The sequence below is a fragment of the Larus michahellis genome, chromosome 4, assembly GCF_964199755.1.
Source record: "Larus michahellis chromosome 4, bLarMic1.1, whole genome shotgun sequence".
Classification (NCBI taxonomy): Eukaryota; Metazoa; Chordata; class Aves; order Charadriiformes; family Laridae; genus Larus; species Larus michahellis.
Genome location: NC_133899.1, coordinates 44550760 through 44573780, shown reverse-complemented (window position 1 = coordinate 44573780; position 23021 = coordinate 44550760). Strand labels below are relative to the sequence as shown.

General features: G+C 35.8%; 1 protein-coding gene across 14 annotated transcripts in view; it reads left to right on the top strand.

Annotated features, from left to right (window-relative positions):
* LRRC4C (leucine rich repeat containing 4C) overlaps positions 1-23021 on the top strand; it is a 567176-nt gene that overhangs the window by 415203 nt on the left and 128952 nt on the right. For 6 of the 14 annotated variants that reach the window (XM_074584306.1, XM_074584301.1, XM_074584302.1 and 3 more), the window contains one exon: positions 21995-22091. The exons of the other annotated variants lie outside the window; for them this stretch is intronic. The gene's annotated coding sequence lies outside the window, so the exon portion shown is untranslated. The remainder of the gene's footprint in view (positions 1-21994; positions 22092-23021) is intronic. 14 annotated transcript variants of the gene reach the window in all.

Below are 23021 nucleotides of genomic sequence, written 5' to 3'. Positions count from 1 at the left end.
ATCTTGGCAAATGTTCTCATTGGGAGCTCAGGAGTTCTCTTGCTTGAAATCAGAGACTTTACCTAGAATCTCAGTTATATGTTGGACAAACAAAAGATGACATAGGCCTACATAACTTGCTATAGAGGCCAGTCTATGAAATAGTAAAAACTTATCTTCTTAGTTGATATGACTTTTACAAGGTCAGCTACAATAATTTCTCTACCAACAAGAAGGGCCTAATGTGAATGTGAAGCTGAGCCAGCAAAACCTGGACAACAGTTGAAAAAGATACAAGGTGGGGGGAGAAACCCAGACTTCTAGAATTGCTAGGGATGTTTCTAGGAATATTTCTAAGGATATTTCTGGAATATTTCCAGGAGGGTTTTTTTTTGTGCTTCTAGAGATACAGATAAAGAAAGTCTTGACCGTGCTCAATTTTAAAGTTCTAAAATAAGACTCTGACACTGTAGGTTGGTAGCCATTATGTCACGGTCAAATGCAACTTGATTAATTATATTTTGCCTCTGTAATTTTTTTCTGCTCTTTCCATTGGTTATGAGTGGTCTCTTTACTCCTTATGCAGTCTGCTTGGTCAATGCAAATCGAGTATAAAAGACTCCCAGATCAGAGCAGTAGTTTTTCCCTCATTTTGCTGTTTGAAATGTCTGTGTAGTGTAGAAGCTGATGAAGAACGGCTGTAGCCAGAAATAGCTGGAGCAGTCCTGAAAATTAAAGGAATTTACGTGCCTCTGCCACGTCTAGAGCCTCAGTTGGAAAAAGGGTACTTTTTTGATAGCTTGTTCTTATCAATGTCTATTACCACAATCGAGGTGCACCGTATGTTGTCGTATGCCGTCTCTAGGATGTAGAGACGGCATACTGCCTTACGGTATAGAAAGAGAGTTTAGTATCTTCCTAAAGCATTGGCAGGGGAAAAAACATCCTTACAGTTGCATTTTTACCTTTTTCTGTAGAAACTTAAAGATGTGTGGTTCTATGAGCTCTAATAATCTTGTGCTCAGCTCCACAGCTGCATGGCTGTGGAGTTTGGCTGCCAGCCCCTGCCTCACTGGGACAACTGAGCCCTTAGAAAATTAAGTATCATCCTCAGAGTTCCCTAAAAATTCTTCTTATATGGGAAGTGTGTCTCAAACAGGTGCTTCCTACATCTCCATTTTTATTGTTTTATGCACTTCTGGCTGTGAAGAAGAATTCGGTCTTGTCAGACAATGGTCTGACAAGCTTTGGGAAGCTTGTGGGACTCAGGTTGTTACGTAATTGTGAGATGTCATTATTATTACAGTAGGTCAACTCATCTTCCTGTGCAAATGCGTGTGTATGTTTCACACTTGTATCTGCAAAGGTTGAACAGAACCCATTTGTTAAAACCTAAAGGAGGAACTAATGGTCTGGGGAAGCAGAGAAAAGAACCTTCCATTGCACTTTTCTTCTGAAATGCATCACTGACATGCAGTGGAGGGAATAAGCAGTAAATTTAATTAATAATGTTTTTTTTTCACTTTTCAGCTTCCAAAAGAGAATGTTTCTCCCATTCTGTAGAGTTTTATTTTATTAGCCACACAAAGAGAAATAATGCTTCGTGTAACTATGTCAAAACCAATCTAAACTCTCTGCTATTTACTTTCCTTTCTATAAATTTTAATGCATTTTTAATTCCACCCCACTGGTTGGCAAACCAACCATTGAAGTTTTTGCTGCCCTGTAATGTATTTCAGTCATTTCTGATAAACATGGACTTTAAGATGATTTATTATTATCTCTACACTTTGAAAATGGATTCACTGCCTGTGCTGAGTTTCAGCCCTTTCATTACTAGGGGTAGATATGTATAAGATTGAACAAACAAACAAAGGTAACTAATTGGAATACAGACAGTTTCTAATCTTGCATTCTTTTGTGAGGAAGAGCTATGTTTGAGGGAGAAAATACAGACGATGGATGAGTATTTTATGTATTTAAAAGAACATTATCTTGAAATTAGAGCAGCAAATAGATTAAAAGATATTTTAACAGGATTATTTTATTATAAAAGCTGGGGGGTTTACTGTTTGAAATTAACCCTGAAATATTCTGTAACTTCTTTCTTAAAATTTTATGGGAATGTATAAATTTATTTTGTAAAAGTCTGTACCTTAAAAATTAATATAAGATTTTAGCAAGAAAGTTGGAAAAGATTCAAAAGTAAAATTACTCAAATATAATTAAAGTATCCTATCAAAATGCTGTATCATGAAACAGCCTCTTCCTTTGAATTTATTTGTTCAAATTCAGTAAGAATTCACAGTTCTCTTTTTCTGGAAGTGAGATCAAAATCACCTTGTTCATCACATTTATTACAGAAAAATAATTACTATCAAATAAAAGCATGCTCATTTATGTTAAGTTTTTTACCAAGCAGAACAATAGTCAATTGAGTCCATGTTATACTCATCCTTGATTTCTTAAGTTTCTTTGTGTCCTTGACAGTTTGTCTGGTTTCAGAATTGTTCTGTTCCTTTGTGTGACTGTTCCTTGTAACCCAACATCTTCATACTGAATATTTTTCATGGACAGGGAAAAAGACTTTCAGCTAGTGTTATGACTGGCAGCTGAGCAGTTTTTTCAATCTCTCTCCTTCAAGCTGACTTGACTTTATTCAGAAATTGTCCAGGGAATGTCAGGTCAAAGTGAATAAATTTATCTATTCTTTCTACATTCTTGCTTGTGGCTGGAGGCTCTCAGTTTCTAGAGCAGAATGTATTTCAAATTCCTGCAAAGTTTTTTATAACCATTAACCTTTCTTAAAAGAGCTAACAAAGTCTTTAAAACTACTTTCAGCCTATTTTGAAGGGAGGAGCTTTTCCAATAAATGATGTTTTGCAATATTTCCTTGAAATGTGCACTTTCTGTCTGTAATACGTTAAATTAACCATGTTTGTCTTTAACAACTGCACTGTATGGCCTCCTTGCTGGAATTTGACCTACTTCAAAGATGTCATTAGGCAAGCTTGTATTGCTTCTTAATAGCTCACACGTTTTAAAAATTAGTTATTTTGTCTTTACAACGTTGCTTTACTTTGCAAGAAGTTACAGCATGCACATAGCCAGCTGACAGTAAGGACAGTTTTTGTAGGGACTGTCGTATCTTCGTGCATCTTCATCTATGTGGTAAGTCTCATTTGTGTAGGATTTGGGTGTAAAGTACCAGCATGGTACATTGGAACAAATCTGTTTCGTTTTGGTCATGTAAAAATACACTTGGCACTTTGTGACTCAGCTTATCTATTTTTAAAAAAAGTAGATGATGACAAGATATGCTAATCATTATTTTTTGCTTCTAGTGTGAACATTATTTCAATTACTATCAATAATTGTACTAGATAGGTATTTAAATATATCACCTCTTGTGAGAAGTTCATGATCTAATAATGTTAATTTGCTAAGGTTTTTAAAGCATCTCGAAAGGTCATGTATGGTGATTAAGTCACTCCCTCCTCACAGTATTCTGTAACTTCTACTCAGTAGGAGATAGAAATACAAGCTAGAGAAGAGGAATCTCATGCAGATTTTATTGATATGTGTCAGGTGGCTTTTTTATAGCAACCGTAAAAATGACGATCCGTATTTTCTACAGCAAATTAAAGACTTCATTAAGGGGTAATGGTTAATTTGTTCTTTTTCTATTCTGTCTTCTTATTGTTCTGTTAGGTTTTCTGTGTCTTTATTATTTGCTGTCATTTTCAAAGCAGATGGCAGTAGTGGTGAGGGGGAACCTCCCCATACATTTCTGCAAATGTTTTTAGTGTCCTTCGTCATATTGGTGACATGCTTCCCCATACGTTGAACTTGATCAGTATCTGACCTTAAATTCTCAGAGGTGGTAGGAGTAGATAATAAAAATTTTTAAGATGTGGATAAGACCAACAGGAATGATTAGAGGCCAGAGAATTAATTTACAAGTAAAGATTAAATGTGCTAAACATATAGTGTATAGTTTAGCAGAATGAATTGAGTTGGGGAAAAAGTATCAAAAGGAGAGGCATATTACCATCTTAATATCTCTTAAGGATATAAACTGCAACGCCTGAAATGTGCTAGTTAGTCACAGACTGAATGTGGACAGTGCAGAGAGTTATTTTCAGAGCTCAGGGCATAAAAAGAACAAAAAATTACACTGCCTTTTAGGAAATGGAAGACATACAAAGTGTGTTTACTTTGGCATCAAAAGATGATATGTATAACAGCAAATAATTTTTTGTTTTGCATCAGACCTTTTACACTGGTAAACTTGGATACAGACGACTATTCTGCTATGCTGGATTATGAGGCAGGCAAAATCAGGCCCACATATCAAAACAGTTTAATAGTGGAACTCGTAGGTAAGTAGCACTGCCAAATACCCTGACAGTGGAACATGATCATGATGAACTGATATATTGGATCCTTTGGAACTGAACATAACTGAGTTAAGGCCCAAATCTGGATTCAGTACTTCAGATTTTTTGTGCAGAGGCTTTATGTCAACTTCCAGGTTCAAAACCTTTCCTATACCTGCTATAAGACTATTTTAACACCATTCCTCTAAATGTTGCCCCCCCACCCCAGCTGTCAGTTTTCTATCTCAAATTTGATTACTATTTGAGCCTAATTAATAAGCTTCCTTCTTCACATTTTCTGAAGAATTGTGAAGCCGTCAAGGCCACTCTTCTTCCTCTTTTTGCCCTACAGCATCTTTCTAGTTCTGCAAAATACCATTTAAACATAAGGAGAAAAATATATACTATTAGGGTGGTCAAACAGTGGAACAGGTTGACCAGAGCGGTTGTGGAGTGTCAGTCCTGGGCAACGTGCTCTGATTGACCCTGCTTTGAGCAGGAAGGTAAGGTGAGATGATCTCCAGAGGTCCTTTCCATCTTCAAATATTTTGTGGTTGTTTGGAGTTTGGCTCCTCTAACTGAATAATGACAAGAAACTTATGTTGTGTTTTGCAATATTTATTTCTTTTTTCTCTGAAGAACGCTGTTTGCACAAAATCCATTGCAACCTTTGCTTAAAATGATTTAATTTTTTTTAAATTATTTTTTAATTCTAAGGGCTGGTTAAACTTTGGCATATGTACTTTAAACATGAATTGAACAGTCCTGTCTTTTAATACTTTGTCGAATTGTAACACAACCATCATTCTTATTTTGTCTGGCTAATTGACTGCCCAGTTTTATTACTGGATTCTCTATATTAATTGAGTTTGCACATTGGAATTGTTTTCTTATATCAAAGTAAAATTATAAAAGTAGTGCTTACTAATAGTTACATTTTAATTTTATTCTTAAAATACATAATGCATGTACCTTTAGCTGATAACAAAAGATTGAATTAATTTCTCCCACTCCTCTACCACTCCACCCATTTTCTTCTTTCTCTCTCCAGACTAGTGCAAGTGTGCAGAAATACTTTTTGCAATGAATGTCTAGTACTGATATTTATTTTGGTAGAAAGAGAAGAATTCTAATAAAAATGAATGACCAGTTTTCATTAAATTGATGAATTGTAGAGGCTTCCTTTGATCCAGCACATTGAAATAGTTCATTCCTGAAGAATAAATTTAGCTGTAAGAAATCCGGAAATGAATGCTGCACACCTCAATCACTCAAAGCAATTTAAATACCTCAAGTGGAAGTTCAAATGAAAATAGATAGGCTGTTCCCAAATGTTGACAAACAGGAAAATCAATGACAGGCTTGGGGTTTGCCTCCACTAAAATCCCCAATTTTATTTTGAGTTGCAATGTCATTAGCAATCACTCTAATTATCTGATTGTGCAGATTATGAGGTGATTGTGGTTTAGTTTTGTTGTTGTTTATTCTTCCTTGAAGTACATGGTTGGTCTTAGCATCTTCATAGCATCAGATAAATCTGTGATGATGTCTGTCTTTGTATCTCTAGTAGATGTTTCTGTTTTGAAACTAGCTGTATCAAGGATGTACACAAATCATTAAGTCATATACTAGCTCAGATGGCTGGTGGGATAAATAACCCTTTGAAACAGGTGGCAAAAGGATAAATCTATCCAACATCCATCATCTTCAGTATGTCTCTTATTCCACATGCATACTTTGCCAGGAGTAAGGAAGAAACAACTAATATTGATCCCTTCATCTATCTAGGGACAGGAGTCTAAAATTTGTCATTTGCAATATTTTATGTCTCAGTGTTGCCAGCATAAGGACAACATCTGAATTAACTATTGCAACACAGTTGTCTTCTAGGTAAGAGTGATGGTTCCCATCCAAATAGGAGGGAAAAATGGAATTTATTAAACCCTATAAACTACTGTCTGGACAAAGAGATTTTTAATTTTTTTTTAATGAATTTTTATTTTCCATGTGTTTTGTGAAATATTTTGGGTTTGAAAGTCTTACACACAGAGTTTCCCTAATATCTCATAAACCACATGAGCCTACATCTTGTAATCCTATTGGAGTCTTGTATCCATTTAAACTATTTTTCAGTATTGTAAGTGTTATAGGAAGCTACTTTAAGATATCAATTTGAAGACTGTCTCTTGTCTCATAGTCTTCTTTCGTGTTATCACTGGAAAACTGGAAACATTCTTCCCAAATGTCTGAAGTCTAGGGATGCTGATGACAGACAACTTGCATTTTTCTACATTCACCTTGCATGTGGATTTCCCACAAGAGCATTTTCTCCAATAACATGAGTAATTCCTGTTTATTTACAAAGTAGTTGTTTATAGACTGCAAAACTTCTACAGCAAAAAGATGTCTTTCCCCAATTTTTCTTTGCTTAGATTTAAAAACAATACTGTTAGTCCACTTAATTTGTCCATGATATTTGTTTGAATGAATATGCTGAACTAATATTTTATAATTATTGAATACTTTAACTGGGATCTTATGAATTGATCATGAATTCCAGGTGATAGTTTGTACATATGACTTGTAAAAAGCCTTGAGTTTCTGCCCTGCTGCAGCTCTACTCTCAAGTATTAAACTGAATACTTATATTGGCTTCGATCCAACAAATCCTTTGGGCCCTTGCTTATCTTTAAGAACATGATCAGTTTTTTTGCATGTAACGATACTGCTTAAATGCTTTGGCAGATTGGGACCAGTATTACAGTAGAATAGAATGAAAATTGGTTTAGATGCCATTAATGTTAATCTCAAGGAATAAACGTTGACTTCACTTAAATTTTCCTCACAAACCATACATTTGTCTCACAAGACTTGAAAAAATTTTTCCTTCTGTCTATGTATTTTTGTTCTCTTTGAAATGTAGTTAGGGACAAGGTACTAGACACACATAGGAAAATATAAGGTAAAAAAATTAGCAGGATTCCTCCAGATAAAAAATATTATTTCTTTTAGTACTGTATAAAACTGGACTAAGTTTCATCTTAAATATTTACCAAAGCTTAGGAAGAAAAGAGTTGAATTTTACATTTATGGAGGTTAAGAATTAGTGAGATTATGGATCACTGCATAACTCAGATTTTCCTCCAAACTAATTCATGACTGGAAGACCCAGACTAATGTGCTGAAATAAACATTGATTATTTTTTTCACAAGCCCCAGTAGTAAACCACTTCATAAGGGACTTATGTTGTGCCTCAGTGATTTTCTCTGCACACTTGTAATAGACAGACAGAATATGATTACACTGAGTGGGTAAATAATAGTTTATTTTCCACAGGTTTTCACTTGTGGTCTGAAATCAGATTGGTATCTTCTTCAACGTATTGGCTATTTGCAATTATTTTATGTTTAAATTACAGTAATAATTCTTCTGTAGTTCAGTAAGCAGCAACTTCTTGTGAGTTTTTGAATGTTAAAATATGAAAAGAGTTTGGTCATTTCTGATACAGGGGAGAGATGATCTTCTACCTTGTAAGTGTCTGACTTCAGCTTCTGCTCCGAATAAATGTGTAGGATGAATTGAAAATTTCCTAGTGCAAATACATACAATCTTTTTGAGAAAGATCTCTCCTAGTAAACCAATTTGCTAGCCTGTTTCCAGAGAGAAAATAGAAATGAGCCTAGAAGTAAAAAAAAAAACCCGAACACTAAAAAATTTTGGGGTGAACACTGATAATTCCTAAGGCACTAATATTTGCTTAACATTAGTAATGGTATTGTGTTGTATTATCTGTGAAGTGAATACACAGATATATTTTATTCCACTTAAACACCTTCATCTGTTCTAAAGCACAGTATAAATCTACACAGTTTATTTGGCTCACTGTGCTAAAAAAATGTTCACAGTCTCCTATACAGTGGATAAAACTACTTCAAAGAACAAGATTCAAGTCCTCCCTTGTGTTTAGATCATGGACAGCTACCTTCATCTGTTCCTGTCTTATGCAGAAGAAATAAGAAGAGTGTTTCATAGAAAGCCTGCCCATCTTGAAGGAAGGGAGCCATCTGGCAAATACTGGCTTTGCTGAGCTTAGTTTCCGTGAATGCCATCCTACTGAGCAACAGGCTTGCATCTGAGAATGATAATGACCAGGATGAATGGCCTTTTCCCTGCTTTGAAACTGCTTTTTCTAAGACCAAGATCTTTCAGCACTGTTGGTGCTTTAAGTAATATCCATTGAGGAACATGCTAAAAGATTGCATTCAGTTCATACTGAATTAAGCAAATGGAAAAAATATACAATAAAAGATCAATAAACAATAATAAAACAGGTTGCTCAAAGCCCCATCCAACCTGCCCTTGAACACTTCCAGGGATGGGATATCCATGACTTCTCTGGACAGTCTTTTCCGGTGTCTCACCACCCTCAGAAATAAAAAATTTCATTTTGTATTTCTTCACAATAGAGTCTATAAATTTGTTTCTTCAAATAGAATGTGTTTACAGGAAATAGAATAATTGTTTTAAAGAATTTTGGGGAAATAGTTTTAGAGGTAGGGAGTTCCAACTGGATTTTTCAGGGTTGAAAGTAATTTATATTTTTTTTCAGGGCTGTACATCTTTGTCTTGTATCCCTTAACTAATAATTATTGCAAGATCTGTGGCTGTGTAGTGGTTTACAAAGGAAATGTCAAAATCTACAGTTCTTCATGTTGCCTTTAATAACTAAAATCAAGAATTAGGAACACAGTTTTCACAGAATAACAGAACGGTAGGTGTTGGAAGGTACCTCTAGAGATCATTTAGTCCAACCCCCCTGCAAAAGCAGGTTCACCTAGAGCAGGTTGCACAGGAATGCATCTGGGTGGGTTTTGAATATCTCTAGAGAAAGAGACTCTACAACCTCTCTGGGCAGCCTGTTCCAGGTCTCTGTCACCCTCAAAGTAAAGAAGTTTTTCTTCATGTTCAGATGGAATTTCCTGTGTTGCAGTTTGTGCCTGTTGCCCCCCGTCCTGTCACTGGGTACCAATGAAAAGAGTCTGCCCCCATCCTCTTGACACCGGCCCTTTAGATATTTAAAGCATTGATAAGACTCCCTCTCAGTCTTCTCTTCTCCAGGCTAAACAGACCCAGGTCTCTCAGCCTTTCCTCATAAGAGAGGTCCTTCATTCCCTTGATCATTTCTGTAGCCCTCCACTGGACTCTCCCCAGTAGTTCCTTGTCTTTCTTGAACTGGGGAGCCCAGAACTGAACACAATACTCCAGATGTGGCCTCACCAGGGCAGAGTAGAGGAGGAGGATGACCTCCCTTAACCTGCTGGCCATGCTCTTTTTAATGCACTGCAGGATACCATTGGCCTTCTTAGCCACAAGAGCAGATTGCTGGTTCATGGTCAACTTGTCCACCAGGACACCTAGGTTCCTCTCTGCCAAGCTGCTTTCCAGCAGCTCAACCCCTAACCTGTACTGGTGCATGGCATTAGTCCTCCCTAGTTGCAGGACCATGCGCTTGCCATTGTTGAACTTCATTAGGTTCCTCTCCATCCAACTCTCTAGCCTGTCCAGGTCTTGTTGAATACCAGCACAGCCTTCTGATGTATCAGCCACTCCTCCCAGTTTTGTATCATCAGCAAACTTGCTGAGGGTACACTCGGTCGCCTCATCCAGGTCATTAGTGAATATGTTGAACATGACTGGACCCAGTACTGACCCCCGGGGAACACCACTAGTTATATGCCTCCAACTAGGTTCTGTGACACTGATCACAACCCTCTGAGCTCTGCCACTCATCCAGTTCTCAATCCACCTCACTGTCCACTCAACTAACCCACACTTCTTAAGCTTACCTATAAGGATGTTATGGGAGACAGTGTCAAGAGCCTTGCTGAAGTTGAGATAGACAATGTCCACTGCTCTCCCCTCGTCCACCCAGCCAGTCATGCCATCACAGAAAGCTGTCAGATTGGTCAAGCATGATTTCCCCGTAGTGAATCCATGTTGACCACTCCTGATAACCTATAAGCTTATTTTCTCCTAGAGAAATAGATAATTAGAAAGGTTTAGCAACTGGCATTTGTATTTCAGTAGACAACATTCGTCTCTCCAAGTCATTATGAAACCAAGGCCTTTGTACTAGAGAAGATGCTATGTTTTTTGTGCCGTCTTTCACATCAGGTGTAAATCTGAACCTCAGTGTGCTGTCCAACCCTGGTTATTATATTCTGCCATTTACATTTGCTTTGCAGTTTCAGTAGACTGATATTTTATTTTTTTCACCTTCTGTCCAGAAGTATTCTGGTGTGATCAGTGTCATTATTCTGGTGTCTCTGTGTTTTCCAAATGAATTTCAGTTTAAGGTAGCATATTCTTTCTTTCCATCCCTGAACTAGAACCTTAAAACATCATTGGTCTTCATAAAGGGAACGCTTTGTTGTAGGAACTCAGTATTACTTAGGGGAACTTGTTCTGCATGGGGAAGATGAACAGCTGCCTGTCTACCGCTAGTTTTGCACCACTATTTGTTGCAAAAATGCAACCACACCCATCAACAATTAACACACCCTAGGATTTTTGGTGGTGTTAATAATTATATTTCTGAAAAGGATTGTTATGAAAGGGCCACTCATTATTTTGTCATGTTGTGAGGCTTTGAACTGGATCTATCGTAGTTGAATACATGGGCTGCCCATCTTGCTTCTGATTTTGTGAGCTGAATATCTGTGATAGTTTCATTTCTATACTATTACTGTACAAACAGAATGAATTGACAGAGAAAGCAATCAGCACATAATGCACCCACTGGAACTTCTAATATAAAATGTTGTCTGCTTCTCTAAACATTGCCAATTATCAAAGGTTCTCAAAAGGGGAGCAATACTCTTCTGCAAAATAAGCAGCCAGCATTACGGACCATACTCCACGTATCTATTACTGTGTGTGGAATAAGAATAGCATGTTGAAATACCTTATAAATTATTGAAGGCGTAAATTACATTCATCTGCACAGTATCAGAAACAATATATGCTGATGACCACATTGCATCAGAGCTTACAGCACTTGCACTAGAGATAGAAGAAACCATTTATGGCTTGGTCCCTTCACTTCAATCTCCTTCACCCTTGTTCTGTCCTCTTTTCTGGGCAGTTGCTAGTGCTTTTAGTGCCTTGTCTTGCTGATGAGTGTAGAATAAAATTAAGAAAAATGCTACTGATGGACAAACAATATAAAAACTGATGAATTACGAAGTTACATAAATTGATCTTGCTTAAAACGTCTTAACATTAAGCAGTCTTTTTTAAGAATATCAACAAATTGATCTCTGTGGTCTCAACAACTTCACCCCATCAGGACATACATCTTCAACAACATGTTGCTAGTTTCAGATGGTACAGAAGAGTGTGATGGATCTAACTTGAGAGTGTACTTCTTACATATGTCTTTTCCATGTATGATAATTATTTGTATAGACCATATACACATACATATTTGATTAATTTTTTAATATACAGTACAATTTCGGAGTATGAGTTTTGAACTAAAAAAAAGCTACAATTTCTCACCTAATGGCCCTGACATTTATTTTTTTATACTGTAGATATGCAGTTAATCAAGATACACAGTATGTCCCTGATAAAAAAAATTTCTTCTTAGGATGTTAAGATTGAACATCCATTATCAATCTTCCTAAAGTGACACAAGCCCTGAGTTTTTTGTTGCTAAGGAAGGTTGCAATACACATGTCTAGTTTCTTATGTGGTCTTCGTTATTGTAGTGTCTCAGCATTCTCAAAACAGATGGGGAGATGAAGTACGGTGAAATTAAATTCAAAATCACACAGGAAGTCCATATCAGACCTAGAAATGTAAATGAGTCTCCCAGTTTGTTTATTATAAAATTGTCCTTTCACTGTAAAAAAGATGCACTATCTGAAGTAAGGAGCTTCTGCTGTTCAGAAATCACAACAAGCTGTTGCATGAAAAAATGAAGTATGGTGACATATAATTATCGGGGTTCCCACTTGAGGTCATTATAGTTGTCTTGAAGATACCTCAATCTACCTCTTCAAATTTTATTGATAAGCACTCTATTAAGTAAGAAAAACTTTGTTAGCTAATATTTTTATTCACAAATACCCTGAAATGACCCTGAAATTTGCCATCCCCTAAGTCCTCTATATCTTAACATTGGTTCTGCTAGCCATACAGTGCATTTGAATCCACGATGTAGGTTGCATCTGCTACTTTGCTATTACTGGAAGGTTCTTGTTCTTTTCAGCATTGTTATATTTTTCCCCCTATGGTCAGGGTTAATGCAGATCCTGATTTGTAATAACAGATGAAAAATTACAATTTTAATAACTCATCTGTATCCTCATTGTCGTCTCCGTTTCTCCTTTACCTTTAGATTATACTGTTTGATAGAATGTGGATATGATTTTTTATGGATCCTTTTACCTACAGAGGCTCCCATAAACCTTTGCACACATACGGACTGGAGATACACTGGAGATGAAATGGGGATCCCTTTGGATCATAGAGAAATATGGAAACATATCCCAAGAATTGGATTTTATGGATCGAATCTAGTACAAGAAAGTAGTTATATTTTGCAGCCAAAATGCTAGTAGGACCAATACTTCTGAATTTAAGGTACCAAATCTGTAATCAGCATAAAACATTGCCCCCTCAGGCTGCAACTAATTGTAGCTATTTATCATTTGCTTAGCAGTTAAATGAACTATTTCTTTGTTGGAATACTACAGCTGGTTCTTAGCACTGAACAATATTTCAAAATAGTTTAAGTGAGGAAATAGAGAAGAACCTGCTGCAAATGTAGTTAGTTTCCTCAGACTACAACGTTCTGTACACTCTAGAGCTAGCAATATCTATATTTTCTCAAAAGGCATGTTATTTCAATAATTACATGTGGCTAGTGATGAACCTGAGATGAAAGAGTGGTGTGCATCAAAGGTCTTAAGTGCCAAGCTTAGATGCTGGCTAAGACTGTTTCCTTGAAAAAACAACTCCGATCTGGCTAGTATATTGCTGACACTGCATTCAGAAACACACCGTGTTTTTTGTGAAGTTTCTGTTCAAGTACAGCTAAGCCTCCTCTAGCATTGTTTTATAATCAGAGCCTGAGACTGTATCACAATGTGATGACAGTAGTCTGCAGTAAAGGTAGCTTATTGTTTTTACAGAATTACTTAGATTTTAAGTCATAGTGCAAGCTAAAGATACTACTACAGCATATTTAATTATCTTTTTTTTTTACTCTTCCCGTTTATGACATTGGTTTAATTTGGTTAATCTTCATGCCAGTTATATTTTCAGTGGCATGATTCTTTGTTTCCTAGACCTTTAGCCTGGTATATATGCTTGAACAGTAGTGTTTCCTGGATTAATTTTTGGCACCAAGGTTTTATCCTATCTCCAGTTCTGATGTTTAATCCAACATGGTACTGTATTTTTACAAAGCATGGAGACTTGTGTGTGTGTTAGTGGGCAGCACCAGGCACTTCAGAATTTGGAAGCTGTTTCTAGAATCTCCACCTTATGTTGTCTAAAATGGAAATTACTTTATTAAAAATAACTTGGTTCGCCTCAGTGCACCTGTTTCTATGCAACAGCAAAGGCACCTGTGTCCTATTAATACTTACATTATGCAGCACATTTGAAAATGTTATAACTCAGGTGGATTATCCTCCTGGGAGCCACATACATTGCTCTTTCCTCGGCTCTTTCTCTCTGTATATGTCAAATTGTTAAATGATCTTCAGGTTACTTCAACATGTTTGCATCTTGAATCCTTAAAAAGACGTTACTCAGGCAAGTAAGAAGATTCCAGCTGGCTCGTAGCAGGTCTCCATGTTTTTCTCTATTCTGGTTGCCCAATATCTTTGTTGAATCAATCCATTCTTTTGCACTGCCATTTAAAAGAAAAGAGACACATAGCTGGTAGGTTGTCTACATTTGCTTGTCACTAGCTTTGTCTGTTTTTCAGCTAAAAATAATAATGGCTTTCTTGATGCTTCTTGTCTAGGTAAATTATTTTTAGTATAATATCAAAGATTGTGGAAATATTTTTAAGAGGATTAGATATTTTGTGACTACAGCAATGTTAATTTAATATTCACATTAACATATGGCAATTAGATCTCAAGGTTCAGTTGACTCCTACGGAAAAGATGAAGAAGAAATTGTACTTCTTTTGCTTAGACTCTTATTCAGTTTACCCTAAAACCAATAGTGTAAGCAAGTGATTGTTGGGAGAACTGCGTAAGTAGGAGAACTAATGTAAAAGATCTGTTAAATCTCATGCAATAAAAATTCTGTTAATATAATATTCTTCCTAACAGTATTTTCAGGACCTTTTGAATTAATTAATGTCCTGTCATGTTTGTAAATGGTCCTTACATGCTTTAGTTCATTGGAAAGCTTGTGAGACACTCTGCTTGCACACTGGCTAAAGAAAATTGTATCAGTCTCCCGGGCTGCCAGTTTAGATGGCACTAAATACACTAACCACGACTGTTTTGCTTTAGAAGTCAAGCTTCTGAAATATTTTATTTTTACTTTAGTTTCTTTTTAAACATGCATTTTCACCTACTTGCTCTTTGCTCTGTGTGAAATGGAAACTGATATTATAACTGTAATGCAGATTCCTTCATTTCTCAGGGTCATGTTTCAGTTGAGATCCAGATGTCAAGTGCTTACATGGAGCAAATAATTCATTTTTGTTTTCTGATGCTTTCCTAGATGAGCCCCTTGTCAAATCGTGACAACTTGTGAAGATTGTAGATTTTGGCACAGAAGGTATAGCCCTGATCTCATGAAAGTGAAAATGTGTATGACAACTACAGCATATGATTTATTAGACGGTCTTGTTACTCTGTTAAGTTAACCATTACATCATACTTGCTTCTACCATGTTTCTGATGGTAGTTATTCTTCTGCTAGAAGTAGAGAAATCATACACATAACTCAAAAGTATGAAGTCAGTTTTGACTAAATATCTCTTTTAATATGAAAAATATTTAAGAAAGATTTATGACTTGTTTATAGAAAAAATCTCTTTAAAGAACTGCAGGAATATTCTTATAATTGTTCTTATACAAACATCTAGTGTTTTAGAAAATAGGATTTGTAAATGGACCAAGACAGTACTTATGGATAAAGGATTTTAAAATCTCAGTAATATGTTCTTATTTCTCCATAGTATCCAAAGCAGGAAACTTCTCTTACTGGTTATATGAAATTGCATGATAACTGCTCTCCCTGCCTGAATCAGTGACATTGATCTTAGTTGCAGAACTTAACAATTTGAATGTCAGTTACTAGTCTTTTGGAATTTGTCCTGAGCCCCATTTCTAGCAAGTGTTCGGTTATTTAAATTGAGTGGTACTTTTTATTGATATAAGGATAAAGAAGAAAGGTAGTAATAGTATTGTGGGCTTGTTTTGTTTGTGATTTTTTGCTTGTAGTCTTTTATTTGGCTACACTAGAACTAAAATCTGGAAGTTTTCGCTACTAGAGACCACTCTTCCAGATTGATATTTTGCTATTTAGTGTTCCTGTCATATCACTAGTCTGATTCTGTAGCACATTTCAGCATTCTAACTGGCATTTGGTTCTGCCATATGCCATTCTGTGTTGTGACACATTAGAGTAATACCATGATTTATCAAGCTTATCAATACTTAATTTCTCCTTAATATAGTTTTATCTAATCCATCTATTAATTTGATTTATATTCTTAGTCACTAACTGTCAAAGCACAGACACATAGTTCACCCTAGAACATGGTATTTTGAGGTAAGTTCCTTCTTATGCTGTAGTTTAGGAGAAGTTCAGTAGCAGTTTAGCAAAAAGGCAGTTGTGTTGCATTATGGCATTTTTCAGATGAAATTTCAAAAGGGTTGATTTGGCAAGTGTACCAAGCAGCTATGAGAATTTATGTAGAAGATTAAAAGACTAGGGCTCAAATGTGTGAATTAAAAGAGAGTTTCTTGGGCATAGTTATTTGTTCACTATCAGTCTTGTGTTTATTTAGCTGATGATACTTTATTATGCCATTAAGGCTATTAGAAAAATGAGGAGGCATGACTGGTTAATGGTGCCTGTAGCCCCATTATTTTACAGAACGCAACAAAACAGTTTTCAAAAAATGCATTACTGGATACAGGTTAAGGGAGCTGATTGACAACAACAGATAGAATGATGTTCTGGAGAGATTCTGGTTTTACTCATATGAAGACCTTTTTTTTTTTTTCTTTCATGTTGAAAAAAATAAATAAATACAAGTTAAGGGGGCTAGTTAGGAACTGTGTATGTGAAAGAAGGTTTCTGGGCTGCAGTGATTTGCCCATTCAATCACGCTGTACAAAACACTAAGCATAAGAGCTCAAATAAGGTGGAAAATTTCCAAGGCAAAAAGAAATGACTCCATAGAAATGAGGTTGATTTTGAACATACTTGTCTGGAGGTTGGTTGTTCACTTTGTTCTGCTGCTGCATTGCCCACAATAAGTCTTAACAACAACAAAAATGAAAACTTGCAAATGCCAAACCAAAGTTATTTGTCTGGAAACCAAATTATCTTGAAAATGAGATGTAAATGCATAGAAGGGAGGAATACATAAAAAGAGAAGAATTTTGACCTCTGTAATTATTATTGTCACCTCCAGTAAAGTCATGAATAATTTGTTTTGATCGTATGCTGTGGACTGTGGAGGGAGTTCAGTGTTTCCTTCGAACAGTAGAGTCAAGAAATTTTTCTTTCTGTATTGTCTCTGTTTTCCAGTTAATGTAACTCTTTAAAATGTACATATGTACATGTACCGTGAAGTGAACTATAAAGAAGGAAGTTTTACAAATACCATGTGAGTATATTTTTCCACTAATTGTTGCAGGACCCTGAATTCTTAACATAATACATTATATTCTTTGTCTTATCCATTGGTCACTGAAAACTTAATCTAAAGCCCAGTGTAGTCAGTTGAAAGGATCTGCTACTGCAGAGTTTAATTTAGTAATGGCTGTTAAAAAAAGCAAGCTGGAAAGCTGCAGGACGGCTGCTTTTTTCCCTTTTGTCTCACCTCCCAGGTTGCATATATAGTCACTTGAGTAATGGAAGCTAGTGAGATTTTTTTATGTATGTGGTATAAATCTAGTGACTAAAAGATTTCACCTATTGAGAGCTGTTCTCACTGTATATTTTGATCTGTATGGATTTTAGCAGATGTTAAATCTCTACTTTCCTTCAACAAAATCTGGAACTTCCTTTCACTTCATTGAAATCATCATGATAACTGGCATCCCTGTATCCTCTTTCTCCCCTTCAAGAAAAGTCCTATCAATAAGATCAATATTAGATAGTCTGAAATTCTATTGATATGATAAAATCATATTTTTTCCTAGAAAGGTTAATACTTGGGAATATTTTGTATGGAAGTGATGGTCCATAGACATTAGCAGACAACTAGAAGCAATAGTAGTTATTATTACCAATAACTTTTCATCCCTCAGTGTATCTATCATGTAATTATTCATTTGATCTTTGTGAATTTATTTATTCATGAATCTTTAATAGAAACTTGCTAATGGTTCTTATGTGACTTAGGAGCCTAAGTCTCATAATCATAAATTAATTACATAAGTAGAAACCAGAGCCCCATTGACAATCAATTAATTTTGGGTCTGTAAATACCACTGTCACTTTGGAAAACAGAACTTAGGCTTACAAATAATTTAAGTACTTGAATATTTTTATGCTATGTTTTTCCTGCAAAACAGGCATAAAATTTTCTGGTATCAGCCATTGAATCTGAGATAAAGATATGTGTGTAAATATTTTTTTAAAAAAAACTTTACATGAATGAAAATAGCAACCATTCAACTCAGTAAATTTTAGGTCCAACAGGAGTAAATAGGTGAGTAAATACCTGTGCTCTAGTTGAAAATACTTCGTCACAAGAACCCTCTGATTTGTAGAGACCTCCCAGCCCCAAAAGCCTTACACAGCCTCGGGTATTTAGCTTTAGTAAAATGAGCCTGACCAATGGGGGAATTCTGAATTCTGTTTAGAAGTAAGGGAAGGGAATGTACCAAAGAGGAATAAACTGCTGAAGAAGTTCTTAGAATTGACTGCACATAAATTCCTACTGGTTTCTTTTAATAATGATCTCATTAGAATGTTTGCAGGAAGTTTGCATGCTGCTCTTGTGACTTCTGCTATTCTTGGATTTCTTAGTGGTAAAGTCTCAGATGTCACCAACATCAAACAGCAGGAATGAACATCTGCTCCCCTCATAAACTTCCATTAGATATCTTCCCTGATGTCTCTGAGTGCAAGCCTGAGTATGGCCTTGGAGATGTATTGTAATGAAGTATTTTCTAGGGCAGATGGCCAAATTAAAATTATTTACTTGTATAGCACAGACACTATTAAATCTACATGAATTAGTCCAATAAAGTACATACTACAGAAGACAGGGAAGAGAACTATGGTTTAATTTATAGAAATATGACATTGAAATAGCTTATTTTAAAAAAAATGTGCTTAAGAGAAAATCTGAGTATAGTAAACTCTTTAATATTAGTGTACTAACATCAGTAGTCATATCTGCCACTTTTCACCTAAAAGGAAGACTAATGTACTATGCTGGTAACTCTATACATCACAGTATATAGTGAATGTACATATACACACATACAGAGTCTGTGTGAATTACAACATATGGGCTATATGTAATGATGGAGGAATTAAAAAATAGCAAGTGTATATGTTTGAATGTTTTGTTCTGGAGGGCTTTTGCTTTCTGAAGTGAATCTCCTTCCTTCGGTGACGAATATAACTTCAGAATTGTTATACAATTTTAAATCTTAGTCAGAGTATCAAGCTGACATAGAGCTTATTATGAAAAATAGAAATGAAAATATCTTATAAGTAAATAGTCTTGACTAATTCTCGAAACAAAAAAGATATGGGTAGAGACAAAATGAATAGCTATGTATTTCTTTAATTAGTTGCTTATTGCCTTCATCCGATAACAGGAATTACTATAAATTGAACCAAAAGAATATTCTCAGAGAAGGTTCTACACAAACAGTCTGAATAGTTGCTTTTTGGTGTTTTGTTGTTTTTTGGTGTTTGTTTTTTTTTTCATGTAGAACATAAATATGAGATTTTGAACTTTTTCTACATCTCAGAATTCAAGAGATGGGCAGGGGGGTTGCCATTGATTTTTTAAGTTTAAAACAATTTCATGTAAAATGGGATAAACAGCAAAGCATCCAATGTAGTATTTATCATCCTTATTCTGCACTATGTAGCTTCTTCTTGTGTTATTTGGAAAGGTTAGAGAGTTGCGGTATATTTAACAAAAAGATTATTGCCGATATTTGGCTTAGAATATCTTCTTTCTAAGTCTCTTGCCTAGTAAGGAGAAAGGTGGGGGCAGGGCAGCTCCCAATGAAAGGCTGCTGAAGGATCCTATTGGATCTGCACCGAGTATGACAGCATCTCAAATGGATACATTCAGATAGCTCAGCAATTTGAACCTATTTGAAATTAATTGAGTTGTGACCTGCAAATGTAACAGATTTCAGTCTTTATCCAACTTGATCTGAACAAAAGTGTGCTTGCAACAAGCCAGAGCATAGCATACAGATATTCCAGTACTAAGTCCATGCTTCTCTAGCTATTTAATTAAATACTGTCTTTTGCAGAGAGTATAAAGTCAGCTCTTCTGAGAAATGGTTTTCTGGTTTACAAAGTGCTTCCCCTGACTCCACCTGAAAATCTACATACAGTTGTTTAATGTTCATAGTCACCGGTCACTCTGTTTAGAGAGAAAAGTCTCTAGTTCTTAAAGCAAAAAATCCTCCCACTCCAAAGTGTTTTACTGTATCATTTCAGAAATCTGTCTGTAGTCTATGTATTTTAATGTCAATAGAATATGCTTTTGGTTTTTATCTCTAAACTTTTTGGCAAACATGAAAGTGATCAATTGACCATCTGATAGACTCAGTCAAGTTGCCTGTCAGACTTCTCAAATTGCTGACTCCATCTGGTATGAAGGCAGGAAAACTGACTGAAAACAAATTCTAATTTGATTTTTGACTCCTTAACCTTTTCGCTGAATTCCACCCATGAATTCAAACAGGCCTGAAGAAAGGCCAGGTAATTACTTTGTGATAAGAAGAGCAGCACTGAAGGATTTGCCTGAGGCTCAGAACACCAATGATCGTCTAAAATTCAACAAAGTCCATGGCCCCAGAAGGGCTGCTGAAGTTCGATCTGCTGTGGGCTAATATGCTTAGAGGAAAGGTCAGGCAGTTGTGGAAGCCTGAACAGTAGACTGCCTCTCGGCTCTGTGGCTGGTGGTGTTCAGAATCTGAGTGGGTAGCAGAAAGGGATTTGTATAAATGAGTTAACTGATTGCTCTTTTCTTTAGGCCGGTATTCCCCAAATGTGTAAGCAGATGTCTGTGCTGCCATTACAAACAACTGGAGCCCTAATGTGAGCCTCCTGCATAATTGCAGTGGGACAGGAAGACCTGGAGGCCTTAGGCCCAGGGTCTAAATGTTTGCAACCACTCTTATTTTAAACAAAGTTGTGCACTGATATAAAAATGAGTGTTCAGAGCAGAAAGCAATTCTTTCTTTCTTCTCCTCTTGATGCCAGCATATTTCCAGGAAAAAAAGAATTCTTGGTAGCATCCTATTACATGTCAGCCACGCACCCTGATAGGAGTGGCTAATTGTTTCTATTGGCAACCACTGAAAAATCAGAGAAGCTTTTTAGCTTTGATTTATGACAGAAACCAAAATAACACCCGGGAAGAACATAGTAGTGGTTTCACTTTCAGTAATTCTCATCTCTGCTTTGTTTCATCTGAGTGCAGTTAGGAACATAGCCAGGTGCCTTCAGCATAGCCACAGCCTTCAGTAGTCGCTTCCACAAGAAATGATTACACACTAAATAATGGACCGCTGGGATTCCTCTTGAACTTGTAAATACAGTAGCTTTCATTTAGTTGAACATCCTACTTCTAAGATTGTGTAACTAAAGAACAAGGATAGACTAATTAGAAATACTGCCAAAAGTCAGTTACCTTTTACGACTTGCCTCTACTTAATAACCTTACTGTGTTACCAGTCTGGGTTTTTTTTCCAAGAGATATAATGGAATTGACTTAAAACTACTGCAAGAGGTAAACACTTTTCACCTGAGGACAAGTATGTCTTCTAAGTAAAATTAATCTATTGACTAGGATGCTCTCATAGTTCGAAATTGCATTTATCTTCTTAATCCTCTTAACCATACTTTTAAATATGAATTATGCAGTTACATATTACAGAATAATAGTTGGAAGATATTTGTCTGATTGTCAGGGAAATTCTGTAAGATTTTTCAAGATGCTGTTTGAATATCGTAGTTGGTCAGAATTTTCTATTAGAATCTTATTAAATTCCACTCCGACCATAAATGCATTTTTCTTGAAAGAAAGATAAACAAAAAAGGAGGTTTATGTACAACTGTTTTTCCTTTCAATAATCTCCATGTTTTCAAGAAATTCTTCATCTTCTGCTATTGTTCTTCTCTGTGTCCTCTTTCTTTATATGAATCATAGGAGATATTTTAAAACCTTTTGGACTGGCAAACTGGAAACTGAAGAAAGCTTCCTTCTCTTCTGAAATAACTGAGTCAGAAGGAATCACTTTCAGTGGGTGAGTTGCAACCCAACCTGTCACTGGCTTCTTTTCTGAATCAGCTAAATAGCAGATACCTCTCAAAAATGTTTAGAAATCATGAAGTTGAGATCACCACCTGTTTTCATGTAAGCTACTAAACCGTCACCAGCGGATAGTATTTTGTCTTCCATAATTTCCTGACTGATGGTTATGAATGTAAGTGGGAAAGCACCTTCAAATGGATTAACTAAATTAATGTTTCTATTTTTCACATCTACTGTCTAGTCCCATTTTAGCTTTACTTCTTGATTAGGTTTTGAGGGTTGAAGTGTTTATAGTAGCTTTTGTTATTTCTTTGTCTTTAAGTAAAGACTGAATTATAGCTTCTGTCACCAATTAAAATAATAATTTCGGGATGAAAGATATGAAAACAATTTAGTTCCTATGAAGTTCTCTGAGTGCAAATGAAGGCAGAATTTGGATAAATCTTGTACAGCTTCCAGTCACTGTTTTCACATAAGAATAATATGGGACAATGACAACAATATTTAGCAAAATAAAATTTGGACTTCCTTGCAATCTTACAATTTGTGTTTGAAAAATATACTAATTATTTTCTCAGGGTAAAGATTTTAGCTTCAACTAAATTTTAAACCTTTGTTCTTATTGCTTTGCTCTGACTCAGAAAGCTATTGTAATTAACTTGTATGGGGAATCTGTAGATAACCTAAAATGGTATTTTCTTCTGAGTAAATGAGGCATAGCAGATATGTGGGCAAGGAGAATGTCCCTGTTATGCTTCAGTGGTTGGAGGTCTTTATCACAAAAAATATAGGTTGGTGTGACCATGGATCTGCTTATATGTCGGTAGATGAAGTGATAAGGTGGGTTTTTGAAATAGAAATGGTGTATCCGATAGGTTTTATTTGTATATTCATGGGTGATCTCACTGGCCAGAGTGGAACA